This window comes from Apium graveolens, chromosome 10 (assembly GCF_009905375.1).
Source record: "Apium graveolens cultivar Ventura chromosome 10, ASM990537v1, whole genome shotgun sequence".
Lineage (NCBI taxonomy): Eukaryota > Viridiplantae > Streptophyta > Magnoliopsida > Apiales > Apiaceae > Apium > Apium graveolens.
Genome location: NC_133656.1, coordinates 60,901,784 through 60,926,560, shown reverse-complemented (window position 1 = coordinate 60,926,560; position 24,777 = coordinate 60,901,784). Strand labels below are relative to the sequence as shown.

The 24,777-nt window shown below is 39.5% G+C and overlaps 1 non-coding gene across 1 annotated transcript; it reads right to left on the bottom strand.

Annotated features, from left to right (window-relative positions):
* Nucleotides 1–24,074: 24,074 nt before the first annotated feature.
* On the bottom strand, nt 24,075–24,181 carry LOC141694135 (small nucleolar RNA R71). The gene has a single exon (XR_012563463.1). It is a non-coding gene; the product is annotated as a small nucleolar RNA R71 (small nucleolar RNA).
* Between the last annotated feature and the right edge of the window lie 596 nt (nt 24,182–24,777).

The following is a 24,777-nucleotide window of genomic DNA, read 5'->3' as shown; positions in this document are numbered from 1 at the left end:
AAAATTCTAACCCATAATCCAGCCACTGATTCTTCATCCAAAGAATCTGTGCACAACAGCTGTCTACAACAATATATTCTGCTTCTGCAGTTGATGTGGAGATTGACTTCTGTTTCTTGCTAAACCAAGAAACCAATCTGCCTCCAAGAAATTGGCAGGTTCCACTAGTATTTTTCCTGTCTATTTTGCATCCTGCAAAATCTGCATCTGAGTAATTAGAAATTGGCAGGTTCCACTAGTGAGGTTCTCTTAGATTAGCCTGAAATCTTGCACAAAGACAGGTAGCATACATAATATCAGGTCTACTTGCAGTTAAATAAAGTAAAGAGCCAATCATACCTCTGTAGTTAGTAATATCTACTGATGAACCGGTATCTTTATCTAACTTGTTTGCAGTGGCCATGGGAGTGGATGCTGTTGAACTGTCTTGCATTCCAAACTTCTTCAGTAAATTTCTGGTGTACTTGGATTGACAGATGAAAGTACCTTCTTCATTTTGCTTGACTTGAAGGCCTAGAAAATAACTAAGTTCTCCCATCATACTCATTTGATATCTTGACTGTATTAGCTTTGCAAACCTCTCACAGAGTTTGGCATTTATAGAACCAAATATGATATCATCAACATATATCTGTACCAAAAGTAAGTCCTTTCCATGGTTGAGGTAGAACAGTGTTTTATCAATTGTGCCTCTGTGAAATCCACTTTCCAGAAGGAATTAAGCTAAAGTCTCATACCATTCTCTAGGAGCTTGCTTAAGGCCATAAAGTTCTTTGTCAAGCCTGTAGACATTATTGGAAATTTTGAATCTACAAAACCTGCAGGTTGTTCAATATACACATCTTCTTCCAATTCTCCATTGAGAAAAGCACTTTTTACATCCATTTAAAAGACTTTAAACTTTTTGTGAGCATCATAAGTCAAAAAGATTCTTAAGGCTTCTAATCTAGCAACTGGTGCAACTGTTTCATCATAATCAATACCCTCCTGTTGAGAGTAGCCTTTAGCAACCAACCTTACTTTATTCCTTGTAATTATGACATCACTGTCAGTTTTATTTCTGAACACCCATTTTGTGCCAACAATGATCTGTTCTTTGGTCTTGGCACTAGGGTCCAGACTTTATTTCTTTAAAATTCATTTAACTCTTCTTGCATTGCTTGCACCCAATCTGCATCTTGAAGAGCTTCTTCCACTTTCTTTGGTTCAGTCTGAGATAGAAAAGAATGATAGAGACATTCATTTGATGTTGCAGTTCTAGTTCTAACACCTGCTTCAGGATCTCCAATTATTAAGTCAGGTGTATGTGATTTGGTCCACTTCCTTGCAGATTGAAGTTGACTTCTAGAACTGGACCCTCCCCCATGATCCATGCTGTCTCCATCAGCATTTTCTGATGCTCCCCCTGTAGTTATGCTCTCTGAGACTTCAGAATTTGACTTGGATCCTTCAGGATTTGAAGTATCAGAGTTTCTAGAATTATCAGAATTTGGCTCATTAGAACTAGATGAATCAGAACTTGAAGAGCCAGTGACAGGTTCTGATGCTTCTTAAGAGTCTTGAGATGTGGTAGGATCTTCAGCTTGCTCCCCCTGGATAGGTGCATTTTCTTTTGGAGTTGTTACCACAGATTCAATGACATCAATACTTACAGGATCAGAGTATAAGTCATCAGAATTTACAGAATCAGAAATTTAAGTCTTCATTTTCAAATCTCAACTGATCGTGATCATTGAAATCTTCAAGTCCAGTAAGCTTCTTATCATCAAAAGATACAATGATAGATTTCATGACAACCCTTGTTCTTAATTTGTAGACTCTGAAGGCTTTTGTGGAAAGTGGATATCCAACAAAAATTCCTTCATCAGCTTTTAGATCAAATTTTGACAGCTGTTCAGGATGAGTCTTAAGAACAAAACACTTACATCTAAATACATGATAGTATTTCAGATTTGGCTTCTTTTTCTTCACCGTCTCATATGGTGTTTTTCCATGCTTGTTTATGAGTGTAGCATTCTGTGTAAAACAAGTAGTCTGCACAGCTTCAGCCCAAAAGTAGGTTGGCAGCTTTGCTTCATCAAGCATAGTTCGTGCAACTTTAATGAGAGTCATGTTCTTTCTTTCTACACCTCCATTTTGTTGTGGAGTTACAGGTGCATAAAATTCATGTTTGATTCCATGCTCTTTGCAGAACTCTTCCATGATTGAATTCTTGAACTCAGTGCCATTATCACTTCTTATAATTTTAACAAAATATTTGACCAACTTATCCAGCTGTCTGACATGACCAGTTAGAGTAGATGCAGTTTCACTCTTCTTGTGCAAGAAGTACACCCAAGTGTACCTTGTGAACTCATCCACTATAACCGTAGCATATTTCTTCTTTGCAATACACATGACATTGACTGGACCAAATAGATCAACATGCGGTAGGTGATAAGGCTCAAGAATTGATGTCTCAGTTTTGCTCTTAAAAGAAGATTTTCTTCGTTTTGCCTTTTGACATGAATCACAAAGGCCATCAGGAGCAAATACTGATTTTGGCAGTCCTCTCACAAGATCTTTCTTTACAAACTCATTTATGTTTTTGAAGTTTAACTGAGAGAGTCTTTTGTGCCAATTCCAGCTTTCTTCAATTGATGCTCTACTCAACAGATAGATTGCAGAACCATCAGAACTTATTGAAAGTATGGCTTCATAAATGTTACCATGCCTGTAACCATTCAGAACCACTTTGCCTGTAGAATTGCTTATAACATCACAGTGTTCTTCAAAGAAATCCACATGATAACCTCTGTCACAGATTTGACTCACACTCAGAAGATTGTGTTTAAGTCCTGAGACAAGAGTTATTATTTCAATGATGACATTCCTAAGATTAATATTGCCATATCCTAGAGTTTTTCCCATATTGCCATCTCCATAAGAAACTCCTGGGCCAGCTTTCTCCACAAAGTCTGAGAGCAGGGCTTTATTTCCAGTCATATATCCTGAACATCCACTATCCAGTACTAGGATGGTTTTCCTGTTGCCCTGCAATCACAAAGACCACTAATGATTAGTTTTAAGGACACAGACTTGCTTGGATCCTTTTGCCTTCTTAAGTTTGTTAACATTTGCAACGGATTAAACATCAGAGTTTATGCTAACATGCTGTTTATCAAAACTTATATCAGACTTTGCATTAGACTTTACACTAGAAGGAATTAAGGCAACTTTCTTCAAATAAGGTTTTATTTGATAATAATCATAGTACAAACTATGATATTTCTTACAAGTATAAATGGAATGCCATAAACTACCACAATGAAAACAAGGATTTTGTGGCTTAAACCTAACAGACTGACTCTTAACTCCTGACTTAGGAGGTAAATAGTTTATATTCTTATTCTTCCTGCAAAAGGAAGCAAGATGGTTAGAGTTTCCATAGTTATAACATTTCTTTCTAGGAGCATTAGGAACAGGCATATAATTATTGCTTTTATTCACACCTTTCTTTCCATTCCTATTTTTCCTAGCTGCCTTTACCTTGTTGACATTCCTTATTTCTTTCAGCTTATGCTTAAGCTTCTTCTTAGTCATTAAGCCTATGTTAACTTCGGCTGGTTTATCCTGTTCTAATTTTCAGAAGTTGACTTTTCCTTAACTTCTGCTACAGACTCTTTCATTTTTTCAGAATCAGACTTTACAGTTTTAGCTACAAACTTAACAGGATTTACCTTTGGCTTAGCAGTTTGTTTAACAACAATTGGCTCAATTTGTTCAGTTTCTTTTTCACTTTTATCATCTCCATAACCTAAGCCCTCTTTCCAGTTTCCACTACTTAATAAATTCTGAGTTGTTCTGCCAGAGTTAGTCCAAGTCCCGATAATCTCTTTTTCTTATTTTTAACTCAGTTTTTAGAGATTGATTCAATTTTAGCACTTCATCTTTAACATAAAAAGCATCATCTATTTCTTCCTAAGTTTGATGGAACATTACTAACTCTTTTTCCAAATGGTCATTCCTTTTCTTATAAGCAAGATTTTCAGAAGTTAATCTTTCACATGTTAAAGTTTGATCTCTGTAACTAATAAACATTGTTTTAAGATATAATATCAACTCAGTAATATCATCAGTATGAAAAGTATAAGTTGTTTGAGGTACCTTCAATTCGGCAGTTTCAGGGCTGCCATCAGCATTTGCCATTAAAGCATAATTCACCTCATTTTCAGAATCTGAAGAGTCTGTCCAGCTTTTCTTCTTTGTGATAAGTGCCTTGCCTTTGTCACTTTTTCCTTTCTTGCAGTCAGGAGATATGTGGCCTCTTTCACCATAATTGTAGCATTTGACATTTGAGTTGTCTCCTCTGTCAGACTTTGCACTTTTGCCTTCATACTTTCTGAAACCTTTCTTATCAGAACTTCCACCTTTTCTGGAAAATTTCTTTCCCTTTCTGAATTTCTTGTAGGCTACCTTTGTAATGCCCTTCACCATAAGAGCACACAATTTCATCATCTCTTTATCAACATCTATTTCAGGTAAACTTTCAGTTTCTGAATCATCATCATCAGGACTTGATGATTCTGAATCAGACTTTATGATGAGAGCCTTTCCTTTGCCTTTCTTTGAGACAGCCACTTTAGGGAATTCCTCCTCATCTTTAAGAGCCACTGTCCTTGACTTTCTCCCATTTCTCTTGCTCCTTTGATCCATCTCATGTTCATAAGTCTTGAGCATGCCATAAATTTCATCAAGAGTAGTTTCATCAAGAGCATAGTTGTCTCTTATAGTAGTAGACTTCAAATCCCAACTTTCCGGAAGAACTAAAAGAAATTTTAGATTTGAATCTTCAAGATCATATTCCTTGTCCACCAGTGATGGATCATTCAAGAGTTTGACAAACCTGTCATATAAGTCAGTTAATGACTCATCAGCTTTTGAGTCAAAATGCTCATACTCTTGAGTGAGTATAGTCCTCCTGTTCTTCTTGATTGCATCAGTTCCCTGGCATCTTGTCTCCAAAGCATCCCATATCTCCTTTGCAGTCTTGCAATGAATTACCCTATTTTACATGACATTATCAATGGCACTATGCAGCAAATACCTTACCTTTGCATCCTTGGCAATGGATGAGATATCTTCAGCTATATACTCACTTTTCTCCTTTGGTATGGTCTTTGCTGGCTGATCTGCAACTACAACAAAGAGCTTGGTTGGCTTATGTGGTCCTTCATTAATTCTGTCAAGGTATTCTGGATCTGTAGCTTCCAGAAACATAGCCATCTTCACTTTCCATATGGGATACTCAGAAGGTCTCAGTATGGGAACCCTAATAGTCTCATATCGACTGTGGGTTTGAGTCTTTTGAGTTTCTTCAGTTTTAGTGGGCTTGGTTGGAGTTTCCGCTTCTTCAGACATGATTGTTTGGGATCTTTACTGTATGTGTGTTAACAAATAAGCTCTGATACCAATTGTTAAGTCACACAACATTATAGAAGGGGGTTGAATACAGTGTTTAATACAATCAAATCAATTTCGAGCACAAGTAACAGTAAACAGATATATTTAATATAATAAACTCTGTTACAATGGAACTGTTCTCTCTCAGTGATGAACAAATATCACTAAGAGCTGCTAGGTTACAATGTATGATCTTCTCGATAATGATAACACATATAGTGTAAACCTATGTTTGTGTTTATATAGTACACAGTTACAAGATAACTTCTAAATGATATGGAATATAATTCTGTCTCCTAAAATATATCGATCAGATATCTTCTACAAGTCTTCTTATCTTCTAACTCTTTTCATGCATATCTTCTTTTATTTTAGTCTCGATCTTCTATCCTGTAAATCAGCTCCCTTCCTTAACTGTAAGTCCTCGCACATTTAAGTTCTGATATGACCTTAAGTTCTGATATCTATCTTCTGACTTCCAGTAAGTACTGATTCCAGTAAGTCCTGATATTTCCTGTTTGTTAAGATCTGAAAACTAACATAAAACATATTAGACATGACATCTCAAATATATCTAACAGTTTATTTTAATTCAAATGTTAAGATAATCTAGAAACACGTTTAAACTAAAGATGAGATAGATTAGAAAAGGATTTAAACACGTCTATCTTTAGTTTAAATAAAATACCAATCTTGAAGTAAGTTGTTTGGATAAGAAAACGTTTATAAACAACTTACTAAAAAATAGGAAATGATTTGAATAAAAGTGTTTGAATATACTTGGAGCTCTATTATATATAAATACGTTAGATATATCATAGAGTCCTTAAAAAAACTCATTCCTATTTAATCTCCTTGTAAACCGCAAATATGGCTTAACCTGAACAACTTCTAGCTGTAATCGGTTTGAGCCACTAAAAAATGAACAGGTTGAGCTGGAATTTACTAAAGGTTGCCTGAAGTATACTTGGTTCTATTAAAAGTATGGGACAGCTGATCATAGTCCTGATCCGAGAAGGATTGTTATTCATACACATGCATACTTGTTCTTTTTTCGGGTTCCGTACTTATTCCTTCTAGTAGTAGGAATATGATGCATTTTAGGTGCAACAGACATCTGCACAGCCTTTTGAGAGTGCCTCCATGATCTTGGGGTTCTGTAATTCTTTCTTACTTATATAGAAGCAAGGTTATTGGTTGCACGGAAAAGCGCCAAAAAGATTGGTTGTTGTGTATAGTTATTGGCTCTGATCTTGTGAGGGGTTTGAGATTAGGAGACCTATTCCCGATTCTAGCAGGGATAGTTATGCAGTTGTCAAGTATTGGGTTAGGGCTCACAAGGATGAGGATGAAGATGACGAGGTTGATGTTGAAGTTCAGAGTAAGGAGAAGAAGCGAAAGGGTAAGTCGTAAGGGTAGAGGATGGGGAATGAGGGGAATGGAGGGAAGGGTAAGGCTCAGGGGAATGAGGAACATATTCCTATGATGTTATGGAGGATATTATTTGAGAGGGGTTTATCGGGGGGATAAGGGAGACGTGGCACTATAGTAAACTTTCTTGAAGGTGACATCTGTTTAAATGTGTAAAATAATGATTAAGATGGTAGCTAATTTACATACTCCCTCTGTCTCATTCAGTTCTATATATTACTTTTGGACACACTTTTCAATACTCGTTTAAAGTATAATTTTATAATATTTTTTTAATTTTTTTTTCTAAATAAAAGTTTTATGTTTAAACTTTTATTCAAAATTTTTTTTTTGAAAAAAACATTATCAAACTCTACTTTATAAAAGTCTCGAAATACGTGCAAATAGTAAACGTGTAGAATCGAACGAACGGAGGTAGTATTCGTTAAAACTGTTACGTTTTATATATGTACAACCATACTAGTTTTCTTTCAAAGTTCTTCTGAAAGATGACATTATTTTAGTATAAACTTGTTTTGATTGTAACTGTGTGATTACCAGTCGTTGCCATAGTTTTAATTTGACTTATTCGTCCAGTTTTTGTTCAATGGTAGATCAGTATGACGAAGCACTACTCTGATTGCTTGTCTTTGCGAGTGGCACAACTATTGCTAATTTGTCTTCCACGGGCTATATAATCATCTTTAAGCATTAATAATATAATTATAAGCCAAAAAGGAACAATGTAAGTTGATTATGCAAACTTGAAGATGATAAAAAAAAAACTAGGAGAATCAAACATGTAGAGAATTATAAAGAAAAAGTAGCTAGTAGTATTCCTCTACCTGCCTTGATTGTTATGTTGTTATATACATCTATTCATAATTTGAATTTGTATCTAAATTTAGTTGAAACATGACTTGTCCCATTATAATTATACTATTTAATACATTTAAATTGTATTATACAAGCAAGAATGTCGGATGCGAATGAATGACAACAGCGGTCTTGGTTCGTCAACGAAAATGAAAAGTTGTTATTTAACTAGAATTTTAAGCAATAATAAAATATTGGAAAACCATTTGTGCTATTTCCTATGATTTCTTAATACAATTTGATTAATTTATCATGCCTTGTTATTATCTGCATAATTTTTTAAGTTGAACATGGTATATGTAAGATACTGTCACGGCTGCTGCTTCAGTTGTGCTTCTGACTAGCGGTTTCTTGCCACCCTCCTCTTTTATCTTAGACATTCAGGTAATTATTTGAATTGAACTTGTCCTATATATAGATTTCTTAACATAGATGTAGCATGTAGGGAAAGTATTATGATGTGCTTTACTATTTCTTCTTTTTATGGTTAATAATCAGGGTAAATGCTTAAAGATGGCAAGTGCCTTTATTTTGGTGTGTTTGTTAATGCTGCAATGCAAGGTGAGTAATGGAGGATGTTGGCAAGAAACCCGTGATGAAACAAGATGTTAATAGATATACTATTGTAAAAAAAAGATTTATATTATATACGCAAACATAATAATACTCACTTGTAAATATATGATATAATATATCACTCACTGTAAAAATTAAAATGGACAGTAAAAATGAAATTGGGGTTTAAAATATGATATATGATCCAGTTAAGCTATAATTTTTACAAAAGCTTAGCTATTTATTTGCTCTCCACTTCTGGTATGTTAGCCCTGTTATCACACATTGCTCTGACCGGAGAGGGGAGCAATTATCACACTTCAAGAAGGATTTGTTTACATTTTATTACCTCTTGTTTTTTCATTATTTTAATGATTGATACAATTGCTTAATATAATACCTAAAGACTACGAATTTTCTTGAAGTATTATTTACCTCTAAGAGAAATAGTTGTAGACTTTTTACAATGAATTGAAGATTATAGGGTCGGGTATTTGTCAAACTCTTTATAAAAAATGTAAAGTAGAAATGTTATTGTTATGCCAAAAATTTGGTACAAGAATTGTTTGGGTCCGATTCGGATCAATTGGATAAAATTAGGGTAAATTATTAAGCAATTTTCTACTTCAAGTTGAATTAGGGCTTGCTACCATCCCTTGGACTCAATTAGGACAAATTATTAAGCCATTGCCTACTTGAAGCTGAATTAGGGCTTGCTCTCTTCCCAGGAAAGGGAGGGCACGCCTTCTGGATAATAGAACAGGGGAAAAGAAGCTACAAAAGTACAATGATCTTTTGGATGTGTCAAGCTTTTAGCTTTACAGAACGCGTTTTCAGGGTGCGCCCTGAGTATATGAACATGTTGAGTTACGGATTTATCTTTAGGATGGCTATCATAGAGATGTTTCATTGGGTTGTGAGGATTTTTGGCATCGTCTTATCCATTTAGGCTGCACCATGAGCAACAAACCGCACCCTCGCTTACTATTGGCATCTCACTTGCTCTCTTTAAGTCAATCCTCAAGGTTTGAGTAAGCTCCCTCCTATAACTCCCCTTATTGGATGCCTCATCTAATATGCTCTTTATTGAACGACTCTTCAAAAAACACCTCATTTAGAAATGCCCTTTATTGGATGCCACTTTGTGAGAAGCCTCGTTAAGATGTGCTTTTACGTAAGAAGGTTTATGTGACCCTTATATTTTGTTGAGAAAACTAAAGAAGACTTCCAAAAATACTGATCTCAAAGTTTATTTTGTTACATGAATATTCTGTAGAACAACCTTGTCGAGGTAAGATGCTCCTCTTAGAAAAGACGCTCCCTCCAAGGATGAATACCCTTGTCGAGGTAGATGCGCCTTGTACATTGGACAACCCTTCAAGGATGAATCTCATTGTCGAGGTAGACGTGCCTCTTATAGAAAATAACCCCTCTAAGAACAATTCCCCTTGTCGAGGTAGACGCTCCTCTTATGAATGAAGCTCCCTCCAAGGATGAATACCCTTATCAAGGTAAACGCTCTTCTTACATAAGAAGCACCCTCTAAGGATGATTTCCTTGTCAAGGTAAACTCTCTTCTTACAGAAGACGCGCATTGCAAGGATTAATACTCTTGTCGAGGTAGACGCGCCTCTTATAGAGAAAGCTCCCTCTAAGAAAGAATACCCTTCTTGAGGTAGACACGCCTCATATAGAGGATGTGCCCTTCATGGATGAACATCCTTATCGAGGTAGACGCACCTCTTACAAAGGAAGCATCTTCCAAGTATGAACACCTTTGTTCGGGTAGACACGCCTGGTATACAGGAAGCACCCTCCAAGGATGATTCCCCTTGTTGAGGTAAACATTCTTCTTACAAAAGACGCACCTTGCAATGATGATTACCCTTGCCGAGGTCATCCTACATGTTTTAAATCCTCATTTTCCACTTCATTATGTTATGGGTTCCTTCTATCTTGATGGCGACCTCCCTGACTATCACGTTCAGGGTTTGCTCTAAATCTTATTCCTCAAACTAGCTTTCATCTAAGATCTCATCTTTAAGCACTTGAACATTTGGAACCCAAATTCTGTAGGAATACCTCATTATTCCCTTATCATCTTTCTCGGTATTAATCTTTTATCTAATTGTTGGCTCTCTGCCTTCATTCATCACTTTTTTCTGGCACAATATATTCTTTTCCGATAATTCGGACTGTATTGCAATCTCAAACAGCTTTTCGGTACCGGCTCCGGTTACCTTCACTTCTATTTCCATTTTCTCAAAATCTCTTATAAACTCTCCCAAAGACATTATCATCTTGAGTCTCTCCTTTTTACTAAGGGCATCAGCCACCACATTGGCTTTCCCCGAACGATAAAGAATCTCCCAATCATAATTCTTGATTAGCTCAAACCGCCTCTTCTGGCGTATGTTGAGCTCCTTCTAGGGAAAATGTACTAGAGCACTTATGGCTTAGGTAAATCTCGCACTTCTCTCCATACAAGTAGTGCCTCCAATCTTTAGGGCAAAACTATTGCCACGAGCCCAAGCTCATGGGTGGGGATATCGAATTTTACATTCCCTTAATTGTCTTGATGCGTACGCGATAACCTTGTTGTGCTGTATAAGAAGCACCCTAATTCCTTATGCAAAGCGTCACTACAAATCACAAAATCTCCTTTTTCCATCCGGCAATGCCAACATAGGGGCCATCACCAATCTTTGCTTCAGTTCTTGAAAGCTGTTCTCGCATTTCTCTGTCCATTCAAACTTCTCAGTCTTATGAGTAAGCCGCGTTAAAGGGCTACTATCTTTACAAACTTGAACGCACCTCCAGTAGTGACCGGCCAATCCTACCTCTGGTAGTCGCCCTAACCATAGTCATCAATTCCTCAGTGGTCCTTTATTCATTCTTGTCAGGATCCTCCATGGGATTCTTCTCAGCAACAATCCCTTCTAGGACAACATCCTCAACCGCTACATCCTCAATATGAACATCATCCGGTCCTGCGTTAGGACGCTCTATCGGATCCATAATCTGATCTCCAATAAGTAATAAAACATCATCGCGTTGTTGCTCTTCAACCTCAGGGTTCGGAGTCCCGCTACCATATACGATAACGAACTACGCTTCTATCACGATATTTATAAGGGTTCCCATAAGGGTTTTAACTGTGAGTACTACGTTAGGTAGCCCGACTATGAACTTGGCAAGATTTCTTATTATCTTTGTGAACTTATTATCTTAACGTCACATCATCTCTGAGGTTTATAACGCTTAGCTCTGATACCATTTCTGTAACACCCACAAATTCGGGGTCGGGGATCCAGGTTGTCACGAGTTCCATTTCCCTTATCAATACTTAATCTTAACAGTCAACCAACTAATGCGTACTGTGACCCCACAATATACACACAGACGCCACAAGTTATAGTCTCAGAGATGAATACCAAAAATAACACAAGTCATTTTATTCCACAATTATAAACCATTTGACCTTAAAAGGGTTTCTGAATAAATTTACATATTCTTTGCCATTATTACAATTCATAAATATACATAAGTCTGGTACAACAAAAGTTGAAAGCCTAGCCTATTGGTAGTTCCTACCTCAGCTACAACGACATCAACGCCTACAGGAAACTGCGGAATGTTTCCTAACCGCTCACGAATTGGGAGCTTGATCCTGTTCATCTTGTATATTTGTTGTTGTGTGATGAAAGAAGAAAGCAAGGGTGAGCAACAAGCTCACCGAAATAATATGTATAATAATTAACAATATATGAGCATTCTCATAGTACTCATGAAAGTCTTGGTCAAGAAGAAATGAACCAAGCTGATATCTTAACGCGACCAAGTCACAAAATATTCAGTATATATATACATATATACTTTTCACAATCTTTGAAATCCTCTGACATGTATAATATACACAGAGTTCCAGTTTATAACTGTATAAAAAATATCGTTGCAAGGTGATCTCATATATCTAACCTTGTCTCAACGTTTTTCCGAAAATCTTTGACATGCACAAGATAATCATTTACTAGATATAAGTTTAAAAGATGAAGTTACAAGATACTCCAATATACTTATATCTTTCCGAATACTACTTGAACTACCACCGTTCAAGTTATAATTAGTTTCAAAAGTTCATCACCCAGATGAGACTACAAAATAAGAATTGGATAGATTCAATCTTTGAAATATTATTGAATGAAATGAAGTTACGAGATACTTCATTAAGTCCCGATATATATCCATATATATATCTCTCATACATTTCCTGAAAACCTCTGTCATGTAAAGTATGAACAGAGTTGTAATATCCAATGAATTTTGGAAAGAAAAGAATTTTGGCATAAACCCGATATCTTGCTAATCAGGCAAATATACCAATTAAGTAACCTTTTCTACTGTAGATGGATTAATTCCTCGCCGGTCATCACCCAGGCCGCATTAGGACCTCGCGCTAGACCGTTACCCGGCCACTCACGCGTGGATGGACTGTCACCTAGCCTCTTACACCTTCATAGACCGTACCCCAGCCTGTCGCTTATGCCGACTCGATTAGATGGACTTACTTCCCGAATGTTGGGCAAGTAATCAAATTGTTTTCTCAAAACAGCAACCTCGTTGCGAATATAAAATACACCACAGAGCCGGATCCCCAAGATTTTTGAGCGGATATTCAAGTCTCCTTCGAAAGGAAGATCTTAAATCTGAAAACGAGTTTTGGGATCCGCTCTAACTTTTAAAATCATTTTGAAGACTCGAAAACATTTTTAAGAATGTTTGGAGTAAAGCTGATTTAATGAAATAAATCAGTCCCGATATATTAGAAAATATCTGAATATTATTATTTAAATAATATTCCCATAAGGATAATCCTTATAAAAATAATTGAAGTAAAAGTTTTAAAACTTATACTTGAAATGAATAATAAATAACCAAAGATATACTTATACGAAAGTACGATCTTTATTTGAATAATCGAAAATAAGTTTGATTATCGAAACATTATTCTTTAATAAAATAAAGAATATTATTTAATAAATAAGCGGAGTCATAAGTCCTCAAATGAATATTCAAAATAATATTCATTAAATAAAATAAACGGAGTCTTAAGTCCTCGAATGAATATTCAAAATAATTGATAGGGATAAATAAATCTTGATTGTATAATTAAATATAACATTGTGTAAGGCTGCTAGGCCCAATAAGAAGATGTATGACATTCAGACCAAGAAGGTCAACACATTGATCAGGCCTGATGGACCAGATCGGGCCTGATGGAACAAAGAAGGCCCAAAAGCCCTGATTATTTATTAATTTCATAATTAATAAATAAAAGAGGAAAACAACTATTAAGATAAGTCCTAGTGGGGATATAAATCCTTGTAGATTGGCCTCAAGGGGACCTAAAAGGATAAGGAATCAGTTTCCTACTATCTAGGACTCCAAAGTCCATTCTAATTATGAGACTTGCCCACCAAGTCTCCTATACCAAGTCCAATTCAAGGACTCTCAACATCTATATAAGGGTTCTCGCCCCACAAATCAGAACGACATTTTTTGGCTTGATTCTCTAATTCACAGAGATACGTAGGCATCTCATAAAGGCAGAATTAAGCTACGAAACACGAGAGCAGCCATTAAAGGCCTTGAGCTCTCGAATTTTAGTAATAAATACAGCAAATAATAACCTTAGTTTTTTATCCATAACATTTGGCGCCGTCTGTGGGAAGTGAACAACAACCATGGCGAGAACATGGAGAACAACTAGCGCTCTGGAGGAGGGAACACCATCAGGGACAACTCAGGTGATTTCGTCAATCGTGGAGATTCCTCCCCACTCAACTTATGCATCTACTCAAGCGGAAACCCAGATAGGGGCAACTCAATCTCAGCCACAAGGGACGACTCCCCCGACTATTCAAGGTACGAATCCTCAAGTTCAACAAGTACATATACCTGTGAATTCTCGACCCGTCGGGTATGAATATTCAACTATTGTTACCACTAACCCCCCTTATGGGATGCCCCTTTACCCCGAGATTGGAGGAAGTGGATATGCTGGGCGAAGTGAAGCACGAGGGCAATCGCCCCCTTATATACAAGGTTTGGCTCCTATCCCCGAGGATCGGGAATTTTCTGGTCCTTACACTGAGAGAGATTCCGAATCTTCGGATGATGAAGTGGCCCCAAGAAGGAGACGTCCAGGCAAGGAGCCGATGGCCGATGGAAGGCAACGCCCTCAAAGCACCCAAGGGGCGAATCCCCAGGAAGTGCAGGAAAGGATAAGGGCTCATGAGGCTGAGATCCAAAGGCTGAGGCGTGACTTGGAAGCTCACCAGGCCACCAGACCCCAGATACCTCCTAAGGGGAGAAATCCTCCTCCTGTCATAGACCTGGATGGTCCGGTACGAAGAAGGGCTGTCTTCCCAAGAACTGATCCAAGCAATCTCCTTCCCCTTGGAGACCCTGATGATCCAACTCCACCCTTCATAGAAGAAATAATGAATGCCCATATCTCAAGGAAATTCAAGATGCCCACTATCAAAGCCTATGATGGCACCGGAGACCCCGCTAACCATGTCAGGACATTCTCTAATGCACTGCTGCTGCAACCCGTGAATGACGCTATTAAGTGCCGGGCCTTCCCTCAAACCCTGTCGGGTATGGCTCAAAGATGGTACAGTCGCTTACCCCCAAACTCTATTGGATCGTTCAGAGAGTTAAGTCAGGCTTTTATTAAGCAATTCATCAGCGGGAGAGTCCATGAGAAAAGTTCAGCATCTCTTATGAGTATTGTGCAAGGAGCTAAGGAATCCTTGAGAGATTACCTGAATCATTTCACAAAAGAGGCTTTAAAAGTCCCGGACCTTGATGATAAGGTAGCCATGATAGCACTGCAACAAGGAACTAGGGACGAATTTTTCAAGATGTCCTTGGCCAAACGTCCCCCTGGAAGCATGTTGCAGCTCCAAGAGAGGGCAGGGAAGTATATCAAGGTTGAAGAAAGTATGAGGAAGACCGTAATAAGTAATGAGCCCACTGGAGGCAAGAAGCGAAAAACTGATCTAGAATATATTGCAAAGGACAAATATCCTAGAACCGAACAAAACCTTGATTAAACCCCCAAGAAGGGAGGACTTGGGCAAAAGTTCACTGAATACGCTAAGCTGAATGCTCCTAGAAGTCAAATTTTGATGGAGATTGAGAAAGATAGAGATATTCGCTGGCCTAAGCCCTTGAAGGCTGATCCCGCCAAGCTAGATAAGAGCAAGTATTGCAGGTCTCACAAGGATGTTGGCCATGACACCGATGAGTGTAGGCAATTGAAAGATGAAATCGAGTTTTTGATTCGAAAAGGAAGATTGAACAAGTATACTGGAGATGGAGGGGACATAAATAATAGTGGAAGGAAGAATTTTGAAGATCGTAGGAGGGACCAAGACGATCAGGGGCGGAATCCCCAACCTAGAGGGCCGGTTATAAATGCAATTTTTGGAGGACCATGACGCCCTCGAGGACCTGTGATAAACACGATCTTTGGAGGTCCGACTGCTGCTGGATTGTCCAAAAATTCAAGAAAGGCATATACTACAGAGGTTATGCATATTGTTGGAGAAGCCCCGAAGAGGGCCAGGACAGAAGTAACATTGGCTTTTGATGATTCTGACCTAGAGGGCGTAAAGTTTCCTCATGACGACCCGTTGGTCATAACACCAATGATAGGAAATAGCCCGGTTAAGAGGGTTCTTGTGGATAATGGTGCTTCTGTGGATATATTGCTCCACGACGCCTTTCTAAGGATGGGGTATAACGATTCCCAGTTGACACCAACCGACATGCCGATATATGGATTTGCTGGAGTAGAATGTCCTGTGGAAGGGATAATCAAATTGCCAACCACCATAGGTACGGAACCAAGACAAGCAACGCAGATGTTGGATTTCGTGGTAGTAAAGGCTAGTTCAACTTATAATGCTATCATGGGGAGAATAGGGATACATGCCTTTAAGGCAGTCCCCTCTTCCTACCATTCAGTTATGAAGTTTCCCACCCGAAACGGGATTGGAGAAGAGAAAGGAGATCAAAAAATGGCTAAAAGCTGTTATGTGGCCTCTTTGAGGGCAGATGGAGTCGGGGGGCAGGTTCTTCCTATTGAAGATATGGATGTCCGAGAAAATGACAAGAAGAGAGGAAAGCCAGCAGAAGACTTGGTTTCGGTTCCTTTAGAGCCCAAGAATCTTGAGAGGATGACTTTCATTGGAGCCACACTAGAGGAGCCCCTTAGAGGGAAGTTGGTGAATTTTTTGCAAGAAAATAGTGATGTATTTGCATGGTCAGTAGCTGATATTCCAGGCATAGACCCGGAGTTGATTACTCACAAGCTAAACGTGGATCCAAGCCGGAAGACAGTGAAACAAAAGAAAAGAAATTTTGCCCCGGAAAGACAAGAGGCTATAAAACAGGAAGTATAGAAGCTCCTAGAGGCTGGTTTCATTGAGGAGATTCAATTTCCGGAGTGGTTAGCAAACCCTGTAATGGTGAAGAAGGCTAATGGAAAGTGGAGGATGTGTATAGACTTCACTGATCTGAATGATGCATGCCCTAAAGACTATTTTCCATTGCCAAGGATTGATACTTTGATTGATGCCACTGATGGGCATGAGATGCTGAGTTTCATGGATGGATTTAGCGGATATAATCAGATTAAGATGCACAAGGATGACATTCCAAAGGTATCATTTATCACTGACTTTGGTGTTTATTGTTATCTTGTTATGGCGTTTGGTCTTAAGAATGCGGGAGCCACCTATCAAAGGTTGGTAAATAAAATTTTTAAGGATCTTATTGGTAAGACTATGGAAGTCTATGTTGATGACATGTTAGTCAAGAGTCTAGTAAAGAATGATCATATAACCCATTTGAGGGAAGCTTTTGAGATCCTGAGGTACCACAAGATGATGTTGAATCCTACGAAGTGCGCTTTCGGAGTAGGATCTGGAAAATTCTTGGGATTAATGGTCTCAAAGAGAGGAATTAAGGCTAACCCCGATAAAATAAAGGCAATCCTGGACATGGAACCACCAAAAACTGTCAAGGATGTTCAGAAGCTCACAGGAAGGGTCGCTGCGCTAGGACGATTCATCTCCAAGTCAGGAGACAAGTGCTTGTCATTCTTCAAGTCACTAAAGAATATCAAAGACTTTGTATGGAATGAGGAAAGCCAGAAGGCATTCAAAGAGTTAAAGAAGTATATGGCTCAGGCCCCGTTGTTGGCCAAACCATCTTGGAATGAAGTTTTATTCTTATACTTGGCCGTTTCAGAGAGCGCCTTGAGCGCGGTGTTGATTAAGGAGGAGCTAAAAGTCCAAAAACCCGTATATTATGTTAGCAAAATTCTGCATGGTGCTGAATTGAATTATTCAACTATTGAGAAATTTTCTCTAGCCTTGGTAATGGCTTTGAGAAAACTGCGTCCTTACTTTCAGGCTCATCAGATTGAGGTGCTAACGAATCAGCCACTGAGAAGTATCATTCACAGTCCCAAGGCAAGTGGGAGATTGATTAAGTGGGCAATAGAGTTGGGAGAGTTCGATCTCAAGTATAAGCCACGTACGGCCATAAAAGCCCAGGCACTAGCTGACTTCGTGGTGGAATGTACCACACCCAACCAAGAAGTCGGGGGGCAGGAAGATACCATACCTCAAGACAAGGGAGTCGACAATGGGGACAGAGAGAACGATGATAAGGAGAAAGAATATTGGGTTCTCTATTTTGATGGAGCATCAAAAACAAATTCCAGTGGAGCAGGGTTGGTTTTGCAAAGCCTTGATGGATTCTTAATTGAGTATGCTAACTTCCCAACCACAAACAATGAGGCAGAGTATGAAGCCCTGATTGCTGGCCTTGGTCTAGCTGGGACACTTAGAGTCAAAAACTTAAAGGTCTGTGGAGACTCGAAGCTGATCATATCCCAGGTAAAGGGAGAATTTGAGGCAAGGGATGATACGATGGCTAAGTATGTCCGCCTAGTAAGGGCTGTGATGACCCAATTTAATGAATGCCATGTTGAACACATTCCAAGGGAAGAAAATGCTAAGACAGATGCGCTATCAAAGTTTGCTTCATCTAAGATAGAAGAAAGTTCGGAAAGTGTGTACTTCCGTGTTTTGAAGACACAAAGCATAGATGTTAAGCTTGTGGCTCCCATAGGCCTGGGGACGTCATGGATTGATCTTATCAAGGCTCACATTCAAACCGGTTGGTTGCCAAGTGATGCAACTGAAGCACGGAAGTTAACTGTTCGAGCACTAAGGTACTCTTTGATAGATGGGATTCTTTACAAAAGATCTTTTGTGGTTCCCTACTTGAGGTATCTCAGGCCCGATGAGGCACGCTTGGCTCTTAAAGAAGTGCATGAAGGTGTTTATGGACAACACTTGGGGGGCAGGGCCCTGGCTCATAAGATAACTCGTCTAGTCTTTTATTGGCCGGAAATGATGGTTGATGCCAAAGAATATGTGAAGAAGTGCGACCGCTGTCAGAAGCATGCACCTGTTGTTAGACAACCTCCCGAGATGCTAACATCTATCTACTCGCCTATTCCCTTTGCTATGTGGGGGATGGATATTCTAGGGCCTTTCCCTATGGCCACGGCATAAAGGAAGTTCCTGATTGTAGCCATTGATTATTTCACTAAGTGGATTGAAGCCAAACCCTTGGCCAAAATCACAACTAAACAAGTTGCACAATTCCTGTGGGAAAACATTATGTGCCGATATGGAATTCCCCGTGTCCTAGTCACCGACAATGGAACGCAGTTTAACAATGAGGAATTCAAGAAGTATTGTGAAGAAAATGAAATTGAGTTACGGTTCACCTCCGTGGCTCACCCACAAGCCAATGGGCAAGCAGAAGTAGCAAATCGAATAATCCTGGATGGACTAAAGAAGAGGATCGAGAAGTCAAGAAATAATTGGGTGGATGAGATACTTCCCATATTGTGGGCCTATAGGACTACTTATAGAGTCACGACAGGAGCAACTCCCTTCATGTTGGCGTATGGGGCAGAAGCAGTAGTTCCAGTGGAGATATCACATTCCTCTCCAAGGATTCAGGCTTTCAATGCCGAGGAAAATGAGGAAGGACAAAGGTTGGCTCTAGACTTAATCGATGAAGTGCGAGATGAAGCACATGCAAAGATAGTAGAGTATCAGAAGAAGGCTTCATTCTACTACAACTTAAGGGTTAAAGAAAGGTTCTTTAAACAAGGTGACCTAGTCTTGAGGAAGATAGAAGCTTCTGGGGTAGGACAGAAAGGGAAACTTGCCCCAAATTGGGAAGGGCCGTACAAAGTCAAGAGCGTTCAGGGTAGAGGAACCTACAAGCTGGAGACTATGGATGGTTTTGAAGTCCCGAGAACCTGTCACACACAAAACCTGAAGGTTTACTACGTGTAAGATAGTCAAAGTACGATTCTCACTTGTCATTGTGACAAGTAGGTTTAAAAGCACCTTGAAGCTTTGTTTACATAGGATTTTTATTTTCTAGCTATTATTGATCAGGGTCGAACCCATATTATGTAAGGTTTTGGAAAACCAGACTAGAAATTGAAGAGTTCGAAATTATTTCAACCTATGGATGTTTGAGTTGTGATAATACTTGTGTGGCCCATTAGGCCAAGTTTGAATATTAAAGTATCGGAAAAATAAAGGAGAGAATGCGAATAAGGAAAGTAGCATATAAAATAGCCCCGGAGGGTAATAAGTTTTAATACAAACAAAAGTCCAGACATAAGTTAAGGATAAAATTACAGAATAGAAAAACTACTCCTCCATGCGGGAGCCTTCATTCTCTTGCTCCTTATCAGCGCCTTCAGCATCCTTCGCAGGAGAAGCGGGAGGAGAAGCAGTGTTAGGATCCAAGATGCGATCATCTGGCTGAGGGGAGTTGAAGAGAGCGTCTATGCTGTCCTCCGACTCAGCCTGCTCGGGACTTATAAAGTCCTTAGGGTCGACTAAGCCCGGGTGCTTCTCAGAAACCGCCTTTACGGCCGCATCCCATCCCTGAGTAAACTGTAGGGAATAAAGACCCTCATCATGAATCTCCATGAGATTCTTAAACTTGTCAGAATCCATGTAGTCATCAATGAGCTTATCCTTATCGCTCCTAAGTTTCACCAGCTCGGAATGAGCCTTAGCCAGCTCCTCTTTCTTCATGTCCAGCTTCTTCTCCAGGACCTTGGCTCTCTCTTCCCATTTCTTCATCTCCTTCTCAAACCCATCTGAGTTACCCTTGCAGGACCTAGCCTGGTGGAGGGCCACCTGGAAGTAGGTATTACTCTGCAAAGAAATATGTATGAGTTAGCACAAGTTCGTTGAAATACGAGAAAGTTGGGATTCAAAGAAAAAGAGAAAAAAGAAAGTTACCGCAGCTTGGGCTTGAGAACCCAGAAGCTCAATAGTCTCAATATCACTCCCCGTAACAATGTCAATAAAGTCATGGGGAGTGATGGAATGGTACGACCAATCCTTAGCATGCTTGGTGGATCCAACCACCATATCGCTCCTCCTGAAGCCCCAGTTAGGCCTGAAGGAATGTGCCTTAAGTGGAGGATCCACATCGTCCCCCAACTCGACCACCGGGACGTGGGGCTTAAGAAAAGAAGGACCGTCAGGTTTGCTCCTGGGGTCCTTGTTTAGCTTGGCCCTCTTCTGGCGGCCGGACTCCCCTTCCTTGGGCCTGTTGACATTATTGATGGCCTCGCAAGCTGAAAAAGAAAGATAGAAAGAATATTAAATTGTAGGAGAGATAAAACGTTACAATTAAAGGGAAGGAAAAATGGTTATCCAGTTATAAATTTACCCTTATCACTGGCCTGAGAGAGACCGACTTTCTTCAAGGAAAACTCCTCTAAGAGGGTCCAGGTGTCTGTTATCCCATCATCTGAAATTAAGGCTTGGTAGGCCACCTCCTCCTCATCAGATAATCTGATGCTACCTGGACTCCCATATGACACTTTACAAAAGGGACTACGAAAGAGTGTGGCCCAATCACCCACAGCCCAGGTCAGCCTCACAAACTCGTCCCTCCATTTGGGGTTGTTCTCAACTATGGAATTACTATCAAAGATATGAGGGATTTTGGGCCGTTGACGAATTAAAACCCAACCTGGTTGACTCATGGCGCTATTATAGAATTGGAAAACTTTCCTAAAGACAGCTACGGAAAGAGGAAAATTGTTTCTAAGACAAAGGACCATAAAACAGATAATGTTCCTCCAAGTGTTAGGAGGGAGTTGACAAGGGTTAATTTGTACATCGGCAAGCAAGCGAGGAATAAATTCATGGAATGGGAACCTAAGACCCGCGGTCAGGGCTCCTCGATAGATAAACAAAATATCCCCCTCCCAATTACAAGTCCTATCCCCGGGGGCGGCTGGAGTGATCCTAAGGTGGGGTGGAAGTCTGTACAGGGTGTTCATGGACTCTATCCTACCATCTAACTCATGAAAGGTGTTACCATGGTTATACGAATCTAACTTAGATAGAGAGGGATATTCATCACCTCTCTAGTTAATCATATCAAGTAGGGAAGTATTCATAAGTGGCATTTTATACCACTTAGAACGTCTTAAAATGGCTTAAATTGGTGTCTTGAAATCAAGTATTTTGTGTATTTGATGCGTTTTTCTAGTGTTTATGCATTTCAGGGTATTAGTTGCATTTTGGGGGAGGAATCATCAAGAATAAGCCTTGGCATGTGTTCACCATTGCGAGAGGAAAGGAATGGGCAGATTACGGCGAAGAAACGGAGCAAACCTGGATTTTTTCCAGTAGAGGCCTGCGCGCCCGCGCAGCAATGCTGAGCGGCCGCGCAGCAATGCTGAGCGGCCGCGCAGCAATGCTGAGCGGCCGCGCAGCAATGCTGAGCGGCCGCGCAGCAACCTGCGCGCCCGCGCAGCTATGCTGAGCGGCCGCGCAGGGTCGGGGAAAAAGATAAATTATTTTAGACTTCTACTTCTGTTTGGCTTCCAACTTCTATGTAATCTGAGTTTTATGGGACTATTATATAGGTAGATTTGAGACGTTTTCACAGAGAGTATTAAGGGGATTATGTTTTAGATTGTGTTTTACGCAAGAAGCGAAGGAGATAAGGAAGAAGACCGATTTAGCACACCGCAACGAAGAGGAAGCATATTTTCTTGTGATTCTTGTTTCGTTGTAACGTTGGATGCTAGTTTTCTTGCTTTGACTTATTTACTCTTGTGACGTACTCTGTTTTAATATAATTAGTTTAGTTATTATTTTCTTGTGTTTGTTTGTCATGATTTCATATGAACCCATGATGGCGATAAGTTCTATTATGGGCTAATCGTGATCATGGGGTTGCAACGGATTTATTATGGAATTCTTTAGTTAATTGTTTAATACTTTAGTGTGTGATGATTGCTTGATATCTAGTATTGGTTGTGCGTATTCGTCTTATGTGCGTCGCAAACATATAAGATAGGGTGTTAATCTCTTGTGAAGCGACGGTGGATCTTGAGATTTAGAACTTGACATGCTAGCATAGGTTCATGTACGTTGAGCATGATTAGTGGGTAACTCTAACAGTTTTATTTGCCCTATGTAATCAAAAGGAATAACTTGTGCTTAAATCGTTGTGTTGTCAATTTCTGTAGACATATAGGAACTCAACATAATTGATGACTATTCGACTTCTATCTTAATTGTGGATGCTTGGTAGAATGGTATTAGTACAATGAAAGTTGGCTTTTATCAGTTTTGTATTATTCGATTAATATCATCACTATCACATGCTAAAGGTAATAACAATGGCTATAGAAGGAAGTAATAATGAAGTTGTGATCTCATAAGTGTTTTATTATTGATAAATTGAAGTGTTAGTTAAGTGGTTAATTAAGTAGTTAATTATAGTTAATATTTAATCAACAATTTTAAGTGTTATTATCTTAACATTGAGAAGTAATCATACATTGGTGAGTGAGTTTAATTAGACAATAATTTAGTCTGAGTCTTTGAGGGAACGAACTAGAAAATATTCTATATTACTTGCGAACGCGTATACTTGCGTGAATATTAGCGCGTGTTTTCGCCCTAACAAGTTTTTGGCGCCGCTGCCGGGGACTTGGCGTATTTGTTTAGTTTATGTACTTACCATCATTGGTCATTAGGACTCAGTGATTAGGACGTAGTAGTTACTTACTCTTTTCGGTTGTGTTTCAGGTACTTTAGCAAACGTTTATGCAAACTCGTTCTCGTGCTCGCAAGAGGACTTTATATACAGCTGAGGAGACAGACGAAGTTCTTGATATTCCAGAGAAGTTAGATTTTGAGGATTCGGATTCAGGAACTGAGCAGAAAGAACCAGTAAACATGGGAGATCGTATTGTTCAAGCTGATCCAGCTCTTATGGATTTTTCTCGGCCTAAAATTGATGACATTCAGTCAAGCATCCTTCATCCGGCTATTCAAGCTAACACCTTTGAAATCAAGCCGGGCACTATTCAGATGGTGCAGAATTCTGTTTCTTTTGGAGGAGCGGCAACTGAAGACCCCAACATGCATATAAGGAATTTTGTCGAGATCTACAGCACTTTTAAGTATAATGGCGTGACTGATGAGGCTATCAAGTTGAGGCTTTTCCCATTCTCACTGAGTGATAAGGCTAAAGACTGGTTACATTCTGAACCAGCTGGGTCCATCACTACGTGGCAAGATCTTGCACAAAAGTTTCTGGTGAAGTTTTATCCAATGGCAAAGACTGCTGCTATGAGGAGTGCTCTTACTCAGTTTGCGCAGCAACCTACAGAATCTATGTGCGAGGCTTGGGAACGCTACAAGGAAATGTTGAGAAAATGTCCACATCATGGAATGCCGGATTGGATGGTGATCACTGGTTTCTATAATGGTTTGGGGGCCCAATCTCGGCCCATGCTCGATGCAGCAGCTGGAGGAGCCTTATGGGCTAAAAGCTATACTGAGGCGTATAATCTTATAGAGACGATGGCTGCAAATGAGCATCAAAACCCAACTCAGAGGATGACGTCAGGCAAAGTAGCAGGTATTCTGGAAGTTGATGCAGCCATCGCTATTGCAGCCCAGCTCCAAGCGCTATCAATGAAGGTTGATTCTCTGGCTATATATGGAGTTAATCAAATAGCTATGGTTTGTGAGCTTTGTGCAGGTTCTCATGCTACGGATCAGTGTTCTCTTGTCAACGAATCTGTTCAGTATGTGAATAATTATCAGCGACAACAGCAGCCTGTGCCAGCGACCTATCATCCTAATAACAGAAATCATCCAAATTTCAGCTGGGGGAATAATCAAAATGCTATTCAGCCACCATATCAGCAAGGAGTGAGTAAACAGTTTAACCCACCTGGATTCCAGCAACCACAGCAGTATGCTACAAGGCAATCATATCCTCAACAGGGAAGTACAGCTGCACCCACTAGTGCTGATTTTGAGG